The sequence below is a fragment of the Schistocerca cancellata genome, chromosome 1 (assembly GCF_023864275.1).
Source record: "Schistocerca cancellata isolate TAMUIC-IGC-003103 chromosome 1, iqSchCanc2.1, whole genome shotgun sequence".
Lineage (NCBI taxonomy): Eukaryota > Metazoa > Arthropoda > Insecta > Orthoptera > Acrididae > Schistocerca > Schistocerca cancellata.
Genome location: NC_064626.1, coordinates 161,210,053 through 161,226,178, shown reverse-complemented (window position 1 = coordinate 161,226,178; position 16,126 = coordinate 161,210,053).

The window sequence follows — 16,126 nt, the reverse complement described above, 5'->3', positions numbered from 1 at the left end:
AGTTGAACTACACATGAAAGTTTCAAAATTTTGTAAGCAAGCTTTGGAAACTACATGTTTTTCTGAACTGTGGTGTCTTTCAATTTATTCTAAAGTGAAGCTCAATGCAAACAAAGTGATGTTATTAATATATTAAATAATGTTTATATCTTTTGATATTACCATTAAAATTCTAGGAATCTGTGGGATGTTAATGCTGTATTGATGGAAGGGGTGAGAAAAATTGCTGTTTGTGACAATCGCCCTCTCCTCTGCTACCCAGAATCCAACCATGTATCCGCGCCCATCCACCACAGTGATATTGCACTCGACATTACTCACAGCGTACGAGACAAGCACCAAGTTGTACCACATCTGTGGACACTATGAACTCACTATTATAAACTCCAGAAAAATTTGCTCTGCGTGCCGCCTGGATCCACAGCATAAGTAGTGACGTGAAATTCCCACCAGCTGTGATTAACCAATGTCCGATGAGATTGCCACTTATACTGCAAGCTGCTGTACCAGTAGGAAACGCTGTGCGCTGTGTTCTGGCAGTTGAAGAGTAACTGTCAAACGCGTAAAGCAGAGAAATACACAGAGGGTCGTGGGATAGCGAACGCTCAGTCCGGAACCGCGTGACTGCTACGGTCGCAGGTTCGAATCCTGCCTCGGGCATGGATGTGTGTGATGTCCTTAGGTTAGTTAGGTTTAAGTAGTTCTAAGTTCTCAGGGACTGATGACCACAAATGTTAAGTCCCATAGTGCTCAGAGGCATTTGAACCATTTGGATAGCGAAATGCACATATAAAGATGGTGGTGGTGTTGCGTACAAAGGTATAAAAGGACAGTGCATTGGTGGAGGTGTCATTTGTACTCATGCGACTCAGGTGAAATGGTTTCCGACGAGATTATGCCTGCACGACCGGAATTAACAGACTTTGAATGTGGATTGGTAGTTGGAGCTAGACGCAAGAGACATTCCATTTCGGAAATTGTTAGCGAATTCGCTGTCCCAAGATCCACAGAGTCGAGAATACCAAATTTCAGGAATTATTTCTCACCACGGACAACGCAGTGGCCGATGGCCTTCACTTAACGACCGGGAGTAGCGGCGTTTGCGTAGAGTTGTCAGTGCTAACAAGCAAGCGACACTTCTGAAACACCTGCAGAAATGAATGTGGGACGAACGGCGAATGTATCCGCTAGGACAGTGTGGCGAAATTTGACGTTAATGGACTGTGGCAGCAGACGACTGACGCGAGTGCCTTTGCTAACAGCACATCGCCTCCGACGCCTCTCCTGGGCTCATGACTATATTGGTTGGACCCTAAACGACTGGAAAACTATGGCTGGTCAGATGAGTCCCTATTTCAGCTCGTAACAGCTGGTAGTAGGGTTCAAGTATGGCGCAGACCCCACGAAGCCGTCGACCCAAGTTGTCAGTAAGACACTGTGCGAGCTGGTGATGGCTGCATAATGATGTGGCCTTTGTTTACATAGAATGGACTGGATCCTCTGGTCCAACTGAACCGATCATTGACTGGAAATGGTTATGTCTGGCTACTTGGAGAACATGTGCAGCCAGTAATGTCCTCGAAAGAAATACAGGGTTGCCAGCTAGAGAGTATCATCATCTATCCAACTAGGGTGGTCCGAACTGACACACAGGCGTGTGAAGTGCAGCTGTTCTAGGGAAATTTGAAGCAACAGAGTGTTGGGGGGGGGGGGGGGGGAATGCTAACCCCCTATCCGCATTTTCAGAGAACGGGCGCACATTGCATTTGTTTGGTATTCACTCCGAAGGTTATAATTCTGCATTGTTATGGGAAGGGGAAGTTGCAGGGTATGACATAGCCAGAATAACCTTCCGCCTTCTGGCCATGATTACAGGAATGACAATGATCATATTGACACGCACTATGCTATTTTGGCCTGACAAGCTGTTGGAAATACTGTCAGTTCAGAACTTGATCTTTTTAAATGATATCTTAAATACAGATATCCTTCATTCATTAGATAAATTTATAACATTACACAAGGGTCGAATTTCTGCAGAACAGAAGTTGAAATGCATATAGCAATACCGAGAGAAATATGGTATCTATGTTATGAATATAAACATTTCAGCTACCAGAACTGTAGCGATTCTGGTGACCATTCATGCAGATTGCATTTTTGGGTAGTAAAGCGCGAACAACACCCTGAATTACCTTGCATCAGTTATTTGTCATCTGGTTTAGTAACTTTATGAAGTAATATTGAATAATGAAATCGACTCATAGACCAATGCATTATTAAATGAAGGATAAAGAGTCATCTGGGAATTAGTGTATCAGATTAAGGAATTAAATGTAAGGGATTATGATTTGTGGAATTAGCTTTAATTAGAAGCCATTCATATTAAGGTTTCCCTCGATTTCCCAAATCGCTCCAGGCATATGCTGGGATGATTCCTTTGAAGGGGCACAGCTGATTTGCTTCCCCATCCTTTCATATTCCGAGCTTGTGCTCTGTCCCTATCGACTGCACTGTTGAAGAGGCCTTAAACTGAAATTTTCCATTTAGTGTAAAAAGAGGCCTCTCAAGAACTTGCAGGTTAACAAATAACACCGCAGTCTGAGTTAAACACTTCTTCCATCCACGTTGTCTCATAATTTTCACTAAATTGAATACTGTAGTGCCCTTAGGGTAGCACGCAATGTTGTGTGGTGTGTAGAGATCAAGAGATTATAGAGATCAAGAGATCTACAGCTGTACACCTAAGGAATATAGGTATGCCAACTCGGAGGGTAGATGCCTGTCTGATGCCCAAAGGCATTATTAAAACAATATAGAATATTAAACATCATTGTTCACAAAATACAGCAGTTCGTGCATCGACATTTTAGCAGCTATCACTGGTGGGAGCACAAGCCATAAGCACCAACTTGAAATGTGCTAACCAGTGTGCAGCCCACAGCCACAGTGGGAGTACCACAATTGGCAACATCAGCACCAATGAAGCCATTGCCCCACAAAGCAGCACACATCGCCGTCTATGCTGCCCAAGGTAGTCAACAGCTTCTCAGTGAAGATGACCAGGGCATAAACGAACCTTTTGTGGACTACACACAGGAAAGGTGTCTACTAGCTCTGAACAAAGTACACAAAATCGTGCAGAGAAGTACTCTGGCCTCCTGATGAGAGACACACTTTCAAACACTGAGGTACAAAGTCATGGTATTGCAATATCCGTACATGCAGATGGTGGTAGTATCGTCTACACAATGTATAAGAGGGTAGTGCATTGGTGGAGCTGTCATTTGTACTCAGGTGATTCATGTGAGAAGGTTTATGACGTGTTTTTGGCCACATGACAGGAGTCAACAGAAGTTTGAACGTGGAATGGTAGTCGGAGCTTGGTGCATGTGACATTCCATTTCGGAAATAGTTAGGGATTTCAATATTTCGAGATCCACATTGTTAAGAATACCATATTTCAGGCATTAACTCACACGATTGATAACACCATGGCTGACAGCCTTCGCTTAATGACGGATAGCAGCAGCGTTTGCATAGAGTTGTCAGTGCTCACAGACAAGCAACACTGCTTGAAATAACTTCAGAAATCAATATGGGATGAATGAAGAATGTAACCATTAGGACAGTGTGGCAAAATCTGGGATTAATGGACAAATTATGTTAAGGAGACGACCGACACGAGTGGCTTTGCTAACAGCACGACATCGTTTGCAGCTCCTCTTGTGGGCTTGTAACAATTTCATTGGACCTTTGATGACTGGAAAACAGTGGCCTGGTCAGATGAGTCCTGGTTTCAGTTGGTAAGACTTGATGGTAGGGTACAAGTGTGGTGCAGATCCCTTGAAGCCACGGACCCAAGCTGTCGATACGGCACTGTGGAATCTGGTGGTGACTTCATAATGGGGTGGGCTGTGTTTACAGGGTAGGGTATAGGTCCTCTGGTCCCACTGAACCGATTATTGATTGGAAATGGTTATGTTGGGCTAATTGGAGACCATTTGTAGGCAAACAATGATGGAATTTTTATGGGTGACACTACACCATGTACTGATCCATGCCGGCTTGCATCGATAGATCAGCTGGTAGATCACAGTTGTGGGGCACGATCTTTTGTGGTTCTCCACATGAAGAGCTCTGACCGGCTCGAAGACTGACAGTTAGAATTTGTGGGCCAAACTGGAATGAGCAGTTCAGGGCACAAGGCTGGTTTACCTCCACTGTCTGGAGCCGATAGTAAACAGCTTTTGCAGAGAACAGATCTCAGTCTAGGAAGACGGTGTTTTGTGTTGGCTTTGGTGATGGTGAAATTCTGTAAATTTACTTGTGCCAAGCACGTGGAGATTTTGAGTGCCACTTCACTACCAGTTCATCAAATATATTTGGTGAGACTCTTTCTGTGGCTGATGCGCCTTGTTTTGTTAAAGTCATAGTGCTGAGACTAGTTTCTCCTGCCTGAAAGGTCTGCTGTGTTTGCTGTTTATGGGGTTCACTCCAAAAGAACTGAAGTTTACCTTAATGGAAGCAACTCTGCTTCATTACAGACATTAGTCGCCAATGTTTGTGAAATATGTGGAAGCTGCATGGTCTGTGTTACAGAACTACTGAAGTACGTTAATTAGAACTGCCTGTTTAAATTTGTCATATTTCGAGTGGCTTACTGTGGACCATGTTGAGGGCTGAACTGTGTGTTGTTCTTCCTTTTAAATACAATGAAGTCTAACTTAATCAGAGGCATTTTCACTGTAATCATTTTAGTTAAGTATTTGTAAAACATTGTTGTTAGTTGACTGACCATGAGATTTTCCATGGTAAATTCTGCTAAAATAAGAATGTACTTTTCCACTGTAGTTATTATGGGCAGCCTGGTAAACAAAGTTTGACATCTGAGATCTGGTCAACTAGTTATTTGAAACAGTGGAGTTTACATTGGTAAGAGCTGCCTGATTTGTTACATATGGTTAGTGTCTTACTGTAAAATATGTTAAGTGCTTTGTTGCTTACAGGGAGGACACAGCATGTAATCTTGGATGGAGAGTCGTCATCAGATGTAGAAGTAACTTCAAGTGTGCCCCAGGGAAGTGTCTTGGGATCCTTGCTATTCATGTTGTATGTTAATGATCTTGCAGACAATAGTAAAATCAGACTTTTTGCAAATGATGCAGATATCTATAGTGAAGTACTATCTGAAAGAAGCTGCATAAATATTCAGTCAGCTCTTGACAAGATTTAACATGTTTCAGAGATTTCCAACTTGCTCTTAAAGTTCAGAAATGTAAAATTTTGCACTTCAAAAAATGAAAAAAATGCATTATCCTATGACTGTAATATCAACGAGTCACTGTCGAAATCGACCAACTCATATAAATACCTGTGTGTAACACTTTGTTGTAATATGAAATGGGATGATCACACACGTTCAGTCGTGGGTAAAGCAGGTGGTAGACTTCAGTTTATCGGTAGAATATTGGGGAAGTGCAATCAGTCTCCAATGAGATTGCTTGCAAATCGCTGGTACGACCAGTTCTAGAATATTGCTCAAGTGTGTGGTACCTGTAGCAGGTAGGACTAACAGGGGATATTGAACATACACAGAGAAGGACAGCGTGGGTGGTCACAGGTTTAATTAATCTGTGGGAGAGTGTCACAGAGACCCTGAAGGAACTGGACTGAAAGACTCTTGAAGATGGACATAAACTATCCTTAGTGTGAAACTTCCTGGCAGATTAAAACTGTGTGCCCGACCGAGACTCGAACTCGGGACCTTTGCCCTTTCGCGGGCAAGTGCTCTACCATCTGAGCTACCGAAGCACGACTCACACCCGGTACTCACAGCTTTACTTCTGTCAGTACCTCGTCTCCTACCTTCCAAACTTTACAGAAGCTCTCCTGCGAGTGTCTATTTACAAAGTTTCAAGAACTGGCTTTAAATGGTTTCTCTAAAAATATACTGCAAAACCTTATGTATTGTTCACATAGGGGTCATGAGGATAAGATTAGAATAATTACTGCACATGCAGAGAGGCATTTGAACAATCATTCTTCCCTTCATATGTGAATGGAATGGGAAGAAGCACTAATAACTGGTACAATGGAATGTACCCTCTGCCATGCACCTCACAGAGGTTTGCAGAGTATAGATTTAGATGCAGGTTACCATATTCGCTGATTGGGCATGTGTTTGCTTTTTATTTATTCGTGTTTGTCTCTTAAATGGTAATATAATGAAATATGTGCTATATTTTTTAGAGCAGTGCACTGTTACTAATTTTATAACATTAGATCTTAGTCTGTTGTAGTTCACATTGTGCAGGACCTGCCCCATCCACCAGCACACCCATGGGTGATGCGTTCACACCACCCATGCTGTCTGTTGGGTTATCTCACCTGCTGCGTGAATGAATTGTACCTGTGTAACTTCTCCTGGTTCTGAACATGTCACCAATGGACGCAAAGCATTACTTGCATTGTTACTGCAATTGTTATCAAATATGCTGCAGTCATTTAAGATTTTATATTTAAAAGCCAATTAAAATTGTTGTATATGTTAATGTTTTGATTATTAATATGCAGTTTGGCTGACTTCCAATACCTCTTAATGTTTCACAGATTGCTTAGTTTCTTAATTGTTTAAAAGATCTTTTGCTGACATGAATTCCTAATCTCATTTCCTTGTTAATATCTGACAAATTGTTTAATTACTTATTGTCTTTAAAAGCTATTTTATTGATGTTGTAAGGCTGTTGACTTTTATTTAAATAAAGGATTATCCATGTTTTCAACTGTGAATGCTGCTTTCTTGCCTTCTGGCCAGACGCTACCACTCAGCAGCATATTAAGCTGCTTTAGGGTGTCTACCATCCAGTTCAGTCACCAGTCATTGTTCATGACTGGTTTGAAGAAAATTCTGGAAAATTCCAGCAAATGATTTTGCCACCCAGATTGCCCACCGTGAATAACACTGAACATTTATGGGACATAACCGAGAGGTCAGTTCATACAAAAAAAATCCTGCACTGGCAACCATTTTAAAATTGTGAATGGCTATAGAGGCAGCATGGCTCAATATTTCTGCAGGGGACTTTCAGCAATGTGTGGAGTCCATGCCATGTCAAGCTGCTGCATTACACTTGGCAAAAGGAGGTCTGACATTGTATTAGGAGGCACCCCTTGACTTTTGTCACTTCAGTGTAACCTGCCACAGAAATGGAGACAAAGTGCCAACAGTGGCATACCAACATCATGACAGATGATGATCTGCTCCCAGGTCCTACTAGCTAGGCGTCCAGAAAGCCTGCCAGATGGTGACAGCCGCAGTTCCCAGTCAGCCTTGACTCGGTAGTCCACACTGTGGCTAAGTCCTTCCATACAGGACTTGCTGCTCCACAGAATGTCGAAGGTGACCAGCAAAGCAGATGATCAGTTGACATAGTACTTCCCTATTGACAGAACACCTGCAAACTGAATAGAACTCCCTTCAGAACAGAAGTAGTATTTATGCAGTACAAGCTCTTGTACTCTGTTACGATGAGGTGCAAATAGCATCATTTGCCTTCTGCTTTTCTCATTTGCTCAGCTCTCTTGGTCACTTCAGAACACTCTTTTCACTGTGTCAGTATACTGAATAGTTACTCACTCTTGCATCCGACTTAAGCTTTCTTGTAAAAATTTGTGCAGTCACCATTATGACAATATCCTTCTGTCAGTATGATGTCATTGCACTACATTGCTGGCTCAGATGCTCAGCTCATTCTGAGTGTTGCAATAGCTTCCATGTTTGCTGTAGCACTAGCAGTGGTTCTTTGGCTGAAATTCTCCCTGGCTATTGACCCATTCTGCTCTGCCTCTGTTGCTGTAGAGGAAGATCTTTGAAATTTTTTCTGGCTGCACCAAGTATTCTAGTCAGCTGTGCACCATTCCCCCAGCTCTTATGAAATCTGCCATAGATTTCACTAATGTGCCTCTCAAACAGTCTTGACATACACACACAGAATAGAGTCTATGCAATGTTCCTGATTCCTCACTCATTATATCTAGTTTGAACCACATGTTTCCTCAACTATGCTCCTAATTCTAGAACCTTGTTTTCGAAATTCAGTCCACAGAACTCATATTCTTACAACTTCATATCTCATCTAGCTTAACATTTATCCAGTAGCACAATCATTTTTCACATACTGCTCACAGCCATACTAAAAGTCACAAGCTGATATACTCTTCCTTAATTAACAGGTAATTGATTATATTAATTCTTTAACTATTCTTACTTCTATTAGTAGACCATTCTATCAGTATTTGGTGCACAGTAGGTTCTGGAGGGGTATAGTTTTTCACTTACAGTTGGGGTCAAACGTACGCTCTGGGTAGCTGCATGTGTATGTCTCATCCATGTTGAATCTGTCACTCAGTCAGTGTTATCTTTTTGCTAATTCTTGTAAATAATTCTGGTCGCCATTCTAGAAGTTCTTGTGGTCCAGCTATTCTGTACCACAACTGTGTATGAACTATATTTTGTCAGACTCCTTCTTCCAGCAGGGTGTTGCTTAAAGAAAACTTTTCATCACTTAGCACTACTGAAATAATCAGTTTACTCCTTTCTTCAATGGTTCTTCTATAGTTGGACAACCCAAGTCAAACAAACAACAGATCCAGTTTACAATAATGTTCTTAGTAATGACAATTACATAACTCAATATACATCAAAGCATTTCAGGTAACGTCTACTATGAGAGTAAATAAGTTCAATGACAGTCTTCATTTGTTCTGGCCCTTGACAATATTGGTGACCCTCTTGCTCTGAGGAATTCACGGCATGTTTCATAGGTACCACCAAAGTACCAGTTGTCACCCATGGCCAATGACCTTTTTCATATCGTGTTGTGGGTTCTAGCCACTGCGTGTTCACATATTGTCTGTAACATCCACACACACAGATTTGAGGGTATGCCAAGTGGACATTTTTCCACTCATTTACGCAACACCAAGGTAACACAGAACACAACCACCTTTGACTTCAGTAAGAAACCATAAAGGAATATGATATTCTAATGAACATCATGTTACACTACAGATCCCCCACTAATGCCAAAGATGTTATGTACCATTTCTAAACATGTAAGTATTTTCATCATATTATTCTTTTATAATTACACATACCATCTCGTGTTACATCATTGGAGATACTTCTTGTAGACTTTTCATGTAAATTATATTGCAACGGTAAATTTATATTCTACCCCCATGAACCATGGACCTTGCCGTTGGTGGGGAGGCTTGCGTGCCTCACGATACAGATGGCCGTACCGTAGGTGGAGCCACAACGGAGGGGTCTCTGTTGAGAGCCCAGACAAACATGTGGTTCCTAAAGAGGGGCAGCAGTCTTTTCAGTAGTTGCATGGGCAACAGTCTGGATGATTGACTGATCTGGCCTTGTAACATTAACCAAAACGGCCTTGCTGTGCTGGTACTGCGAACGGCTGAAAGCAAGGGGAAACTACAGCCATAATTCTTCCCGAGGACATGCAGCTTTACTGTATGATTACATGATGATGGCGTCCTCTTGGGTAAAATATTCCGGAGGTAAAATAGTCCCCCATTCGGATCTCCGGGCAGGGACTACTCAAGAGGACGTCGTTATCAGGAGAAAGAAAACTGGCGTTCTACGGATCGGAGCATGGAATGTCAGATCCCTTAATCGGGCAGGTAGGTTAGAAAATTTAAAAAGGGAAATGGATAGGTTAAAGTTAGATATAGTGGGAATTAGTGAAGTTCGGTGGCAGGAGGAACAAGACTTTTGGACAGGTGATTACAGGGTTATAAATACAAAATCAAATAGGGGTAATGCAGGAGTAGGTTTAATAATGAATAAAAAAATAGGAGTGCGGGTTAGCTACCCAAACAGCATAGTGAACGCATTATTGTGGCCAAGATAGACACAAAGCCCGTGCCTACTACAGTAGTACAAGTTTATATGCCAACTAGCTCTGCAGATGATGAAGAAATTCATGAAATGTATGACGAGATAAAAGAAACTATTCAGGTAGTGAAGAGAGACGAAAATTTAATAGTCATGGGTGACTGGAATTCGTCAGTAGGAAAAGGGAGAGAAGGAAACATAGTAGGTGAATATGGATTCGGGGGAAGAAATGAAAGAGGAAGCTGCCTTGTAGAATTTTGCACAGAGCATAACTTAATCATAGCTAACACTTGGTTCAAGAATCATAAAAGAAGGTTGTATACCTGGAAGAATCCTGGAGATACTAAAAGGTATCAGATAGATTATATAATGGTAAGACAGAGATTTAGGAACCAGGTTTTAAATTGTAAGACATTTCCAGGGGCAGATGTGGATTCTGACCACAATCTATTGGTTATGAACTGCAGATTGAAACAAGAAACTGCAAAAAGGTGGGAATTTAAGGAGATGGGACCTGGATAAACTGAAAGAACCAGAGGTTGTTGAGAGTTTCAGGGAGAGCATAAGGGAACAATTGACAGGAATGGGGGAAAGAAATACAGTAGAAGAAGAATGGGTAGCTCTGAGGGATGAAGTAGTGAAGGCAGCAGAGGATCAAGCAGGTAAAAAGACGAGGGCTAATAGAAATCCTTGGGTAACAGAAGAAATATTGAATTTAATTGATGAAAGGAGAAAATATAAAAATGCAGTAAATGAAACAGGCAAAAAGGATTACAAACGTCTCAAAAATGAGATCGACAGGAAGAGCAAAATGGCTAAGCAGGGATGGCTAGAGGACAAATGTAAGGATGTAGAGGCTTGTCTCACTAGGGGTAAGATAGATACTGCCTACAGGAAAGCAAAGAAGGGAAGGCAGAAAGGTGGAAGGAGTATATAGAGGGTTTATACAAGGGCGATGTACTTGAGGACAATATTATGGAAATGGAAGAAGATGTAGATGAAGATGAAATGGGAGATAAGATACTGCGTGAAGAGTTTGACGGAGCACTGAAAGACCTGAGTCGAAACAAGGCCCCGGGAGTAGACAACATTCCATTAGAACTACTGATGGCCTTGGGAGAGCCAGTCATGACAAAACTCTACCATCTGGTGAGCAAGATGTATGAGACAGGCGAAATACCCTCAGACTTCAAGAAGAATATAATAACTCCAATCCCAAAGAAAGCAGGTGTTGACAGATGTGAAAATTACTGAACTATCAGTTTAATAAGTCACAGCTGCAAAATACTAATGCGAATTCTTTACAGACGAATGGAAAAACTGGTAGAAGCGGACCTCGGGGAAGATCAGTTTGGATTCCGTAGAAATGTTGGAACACGTGAGGCAATACTAACCTTACGACTTATCTTAGAAGAAAGATTAAGAAAAGGCAAACCTACGTTTCTAGCATTTGTAGACTTAGAGAAAGCTTTTGACAATGTTAACTGGAATTCTCTCTTTCAAATTCTGAAGGTGGCAGGGGTAAAATACAGGGAGCGAAAGGCTATTTACAATTTGTACAGAAACCAGATGGCAGTTATAAGAGTCGAGGGGCATGAAAGGGAAGCAGTGGTTGGGAAAGGAGTGAGACAGGGTTGTAGCCTCTCCCTGATGTTATTCAATCTGTATATTGAGCAAGCAGTAAAGGAAACAAAAGAAAAATTCGGAGTAGGAATTAAAATTCATGGAGAAGAAGTAAAAACTTTGAGGTTCGCCGATGACATTGTAATTCTGTCAGAGACAGCAAAGGACTTGGAAGAGCAGTTGAACGGAATGGACAGTGTCTTGAAAGGAGGATATAAGATGAACATCAACAAAAGCAAAATGAGGTTAATGGAATGCAGTCGAATTAAGTCGGGTGATGTTGAGGGTATTAGATTAGGAAATGAGACACTTAAAGTAGTAAAGGAGTTTTGCTATTTAGGGAGTAAAACAACTGATGATGGTTGAAGTAGAGAGGATATAAAATGTAGACTGGCAATGGCAAGGAAAGCGTTTCTGAAGAAGAGAAATTTGTTAACATCGAGTATAGATTTAAGTGTCAGGAAGTCGTTTCTGAAAGTATTTGTATGGAGTGTAGCCATGTATGGAAGTGAAACATGGATGATAACTAGTTTGGACAAGAAGAGAATAGAAGCTTTCGAAATGTGGTGCTACAGAAGAATGCTGAAGATAAGGTGGGTAGATCACGTAACTAATGAGGAGGTATTGAATAGAATTGGGGAGAAGAGAAGTTTGTGGCACAACTTGACTAGAAGAAGGGATCGGTTGGTAGGACATGTTTTGAAGCATCAATGGATCACAAATTTAGCATTGGAGGGCAGCATGGAGGGTAAAAATCGTAGAGGGAGACCAAGAGATGAATACACTAAGCAGATTCAGAAGGATGTAGGTTGCAGTAGGTACTGGGAGATGAAGAAGCTTGCACAGGATAGAGTAGCATGGAGAGCTGCATCGGGCCAGTCTCAGGACTGAGGACCACAACAACAACAACAAATTTATATTTGATACAAATCCATTGGATGCATCCAGTGTTTGGTGCCTTGCAGTCATCATAATACGTTTTTGATGATTCAGTATATTTACCTAATTATTTGGCAATTAGCGGATTTGTCAGTTTACTTTACATTTTCTTATAACCATATGCATAGAAATCTCAAACGTTTCTTGATGTATGTACACATACCCTGATAAATCATCTCTGTACATCATGAGCCAGGTACATTACCATATCTTAATGAGTTCTGAAACCTCTTCGTTCACGTGACCAATTGTCACACAAGAGCCTTTCATTAGTTTTACAAATAGCATATTAATACCTTTCTGTGGGTAGACACTGAACAGTACTCATTCATTTATCAGTGTAAGTGTTCCCTAAAATTCACTATAGAGAAGCACGCCACTTCATTTTAATGTACTGGACCCATGGTATAGACCACCCTCCCATGGAGCTGCCTATTCATTTCTACTTACTTCATTCAGTTCTAATGCAGGAGCACTTCACATTATATTCCATATCATCTGCACAGTATCTAATCCAGTTACTTTGTAACATTATTTGAAGAAGCTCCTTCACTATGTCTAAGTGCCAACCTAAATGCTCTGCCACTCCACTTTCATTTGTTTTGTTGTCTTATATGATATTATGAATAACCTAGCTCACTTCCTCTAAATTAATGTAGTAGCATCATATTTATAGGCTACAGGTTTGTTTACCATAGTTGCATAAAATATACAAGGGTAAGTCAATTATTATCTGCAATTTAGTTATATTTTTGTTTATTTTGGTAGTACTGTCATTTCACATTGATGACGCATGTTTTGTTTATTTGTTGTTATATCTTTGCAATTTTCAAGCTGCTAAGACATTAGTTCTGTTATTGCTGCTGTGCTGTTAATCATGGCTGCTCTGCTGTCTATTTGCACCAAAGAAGAGCAACGTTCAGTGATCCGTTTTTTGTGGTCGAAAGGCATATCAGGGTCCGAAATTCATTGAAGACTTTCGGTACAGTATGGGAACAGTGTTTTTCCACAACAGAGTGTCTTTGAATGGATTGAAAAATTCCAAAATGGTTGCACAAGTATTATGAACGATGAAGGAGCCGGATGACCGTTTACCACCACAAATGAAGAAACCATTGAACATTAGCATGAAATGATTCTCTTAGACAGACGATTAACTATTGATGAAGTGGCACATCATCTGCAAATTAGTCATGGTTCTGCCTACGAAATCATCCACAACAGACTTGGGTTTCATAAAGTTTGTGCAAGTTGGGTTCCAAAACAACTTGCACGGTTGCATAAACAAACTCACTTTCTGCAAAAACATTTGGAGCGCAATGGTAACAAAGGGGACAACTTCTTACACAGGATCATGGAATGGAAACATCCAAATTTGCAGTGCAAGAAAAAGTTTAAGACCCAACCGTTCGCAGGAAAACTGATGCTTACAGTTTTTAGGGACACACAAGGTCCAGTATTGGAACATTATGGGGAAAGGGGCACAACAATAAACAGTGTATGTTACAGTTTACTGCCAAGCTAAAGCCTGCAATAGGAAGCAAACGCCGAGGATTGCTGTCAAAAGATGTGTTGTTGCATGACAATGTCTGTCCACATACTGCTGAAACACTCCAGAAACTCAAATTTGAAGTACTGGATCATCCTCCATATAGCCCTGATCTTGCCCTTCTGATTATCACTTGTTTGGTCCACTCAATCAGGCATTAAGGGGCTGTCGATTTGCCTTGGACGAAGCAGTGAAAGAAGCAGTGCATTCCCAGTTCGCAGCTCAACCAAGAACCTTCTTTTATGAGGTCATCAGGAAGCTTGTACAACGATGGACCTAGATTATGTCGAAAAATGATGTTCTTGTAAGTTTCCTATTTGATTACAATAAAATTTTAAAACTATTTTGCAGATAGTAATTGACTTACCCTCATATTTCCCATAAATACTAAAGGTTACACTATAACAATCTGAAAACACACAGCATTTTAATATGGCACCTTAGTGTTAAAAATGCATACGGTACTAGGAGCACTGCATAAACTGCAGCTGACGTTACAAAGTTTGCTAGGCCAGCATCTAGCCAACATATGAGCTATCTGACAATGGATAAAGGAAAGCCATAAATGTGAGGCCCACTAACACCATGGGCACTTCATCAGGTTCTCATTTCCACATGTGACAAAGCAGGTGGATTCATTCCACCTGTCAAGTTTAACTTAACCTCAAAATAACAACAACAATTATTAATTTTGACATCTTCAATGCTATCATGCATACAATGTGTGCACTGTACATAAAAATCTCAGATGTTGACGCAGGGCTTTTCAAACTTAAATTTATTACCTACTAGCTGACAAACCCAGCAATGCCGGGTATTCATTTTGGCAACTTCCTATTAGAAATGAAAACTAAAAATGAAATGTATTTGTAGTGTAACATGGAAAAAATTTCATTTCCATATATTCGTGAAAATACCTTTAAAATTATGAAACAGTCGTACAAAAAAATACGCATAATGTACAGATGTGTATGAACAGTATCCAAATTAAGGAATACAGTATGCAAAGTACAAATTCTCTGTAATGTTTGTTTAACTCAGAATTTTATTATAAGCAATATTTCTAGTTACATGTCCAGGAACTACAATGCAATTTTGTAAATGTCTCTGTGGCAACACCTCTTCATAGCTTTATAGGAGGCTATTGTTTTTGCTTACAGCCATTTGCATTTAGTTGTTGAAAGTTGTCAAGAGCATTGCCAGGTGTCAAGGATTTCCTTAAGCCGACTTGACTGTAGGAATGTCTTTGTAGTAAAGAATAAATGTATTAAAACTCTGTGCATGATGTGGAATTTTTTCACGCATCTCAGTCTTTATGACGTCATATCGCCTTGCAGTAAGGAATGTTTGTATGAAGTTTGGTTGAAATTGGTCCAGTGGTTTAGGAGGAAATTTGGAACATACGCACATCCGTTTTTGTGATATCTATGGATTACATTCCTTTGGTTGTCAGGAGTTAATGAACCAGCTTAGTTTGCCAAAAAAAAAATGTGCTAGTTATAAAACATCAATAATTTCAGATTTCGTTGCCATTTTTTGTGTGTAAACACATACCCAATTACTAACTTCCTGATAAAGTAGATGAAAAAGCTACATGACTAGAACATTTATGCAGCTAATGACAAAAATATGCCAGCAATATTTGCACTCATTTAGTTTCACAGCAATTAGCTGCCTTACTAAAAAAAAATTGTTACTGAAATAGGACCACATATTTAAGCAAATTCAATAGAAATTATTTCTGTATCTGAAAGTTCACATTGAAACAAATCTCCTTCCGCTGTTCAATTCTCAAAAATGTAATCGTGTTTTGGGACCAAAAAGGTGTGTTGCTTGTAGAGTTTATGTAGCCCAGAACCACTATCAATGCAGCTGCTTATTGTGAAATTTTATGACATTTGCAGAGAGCCATTCCAAACAAAAAAAAGAGGACTGCTGACTTCAGGAATTGTGTTGATCCATGACAATGCTCATCCACACACTGCTGGCATAACCCAACAGCTCCTTGAACAATTTCAATGGGACATTTTTGATCACCTGCTGTACAGTCCTGACCTGGCACCCAGTAGCGACTTTCACCTTTTCCCTGAACTGAA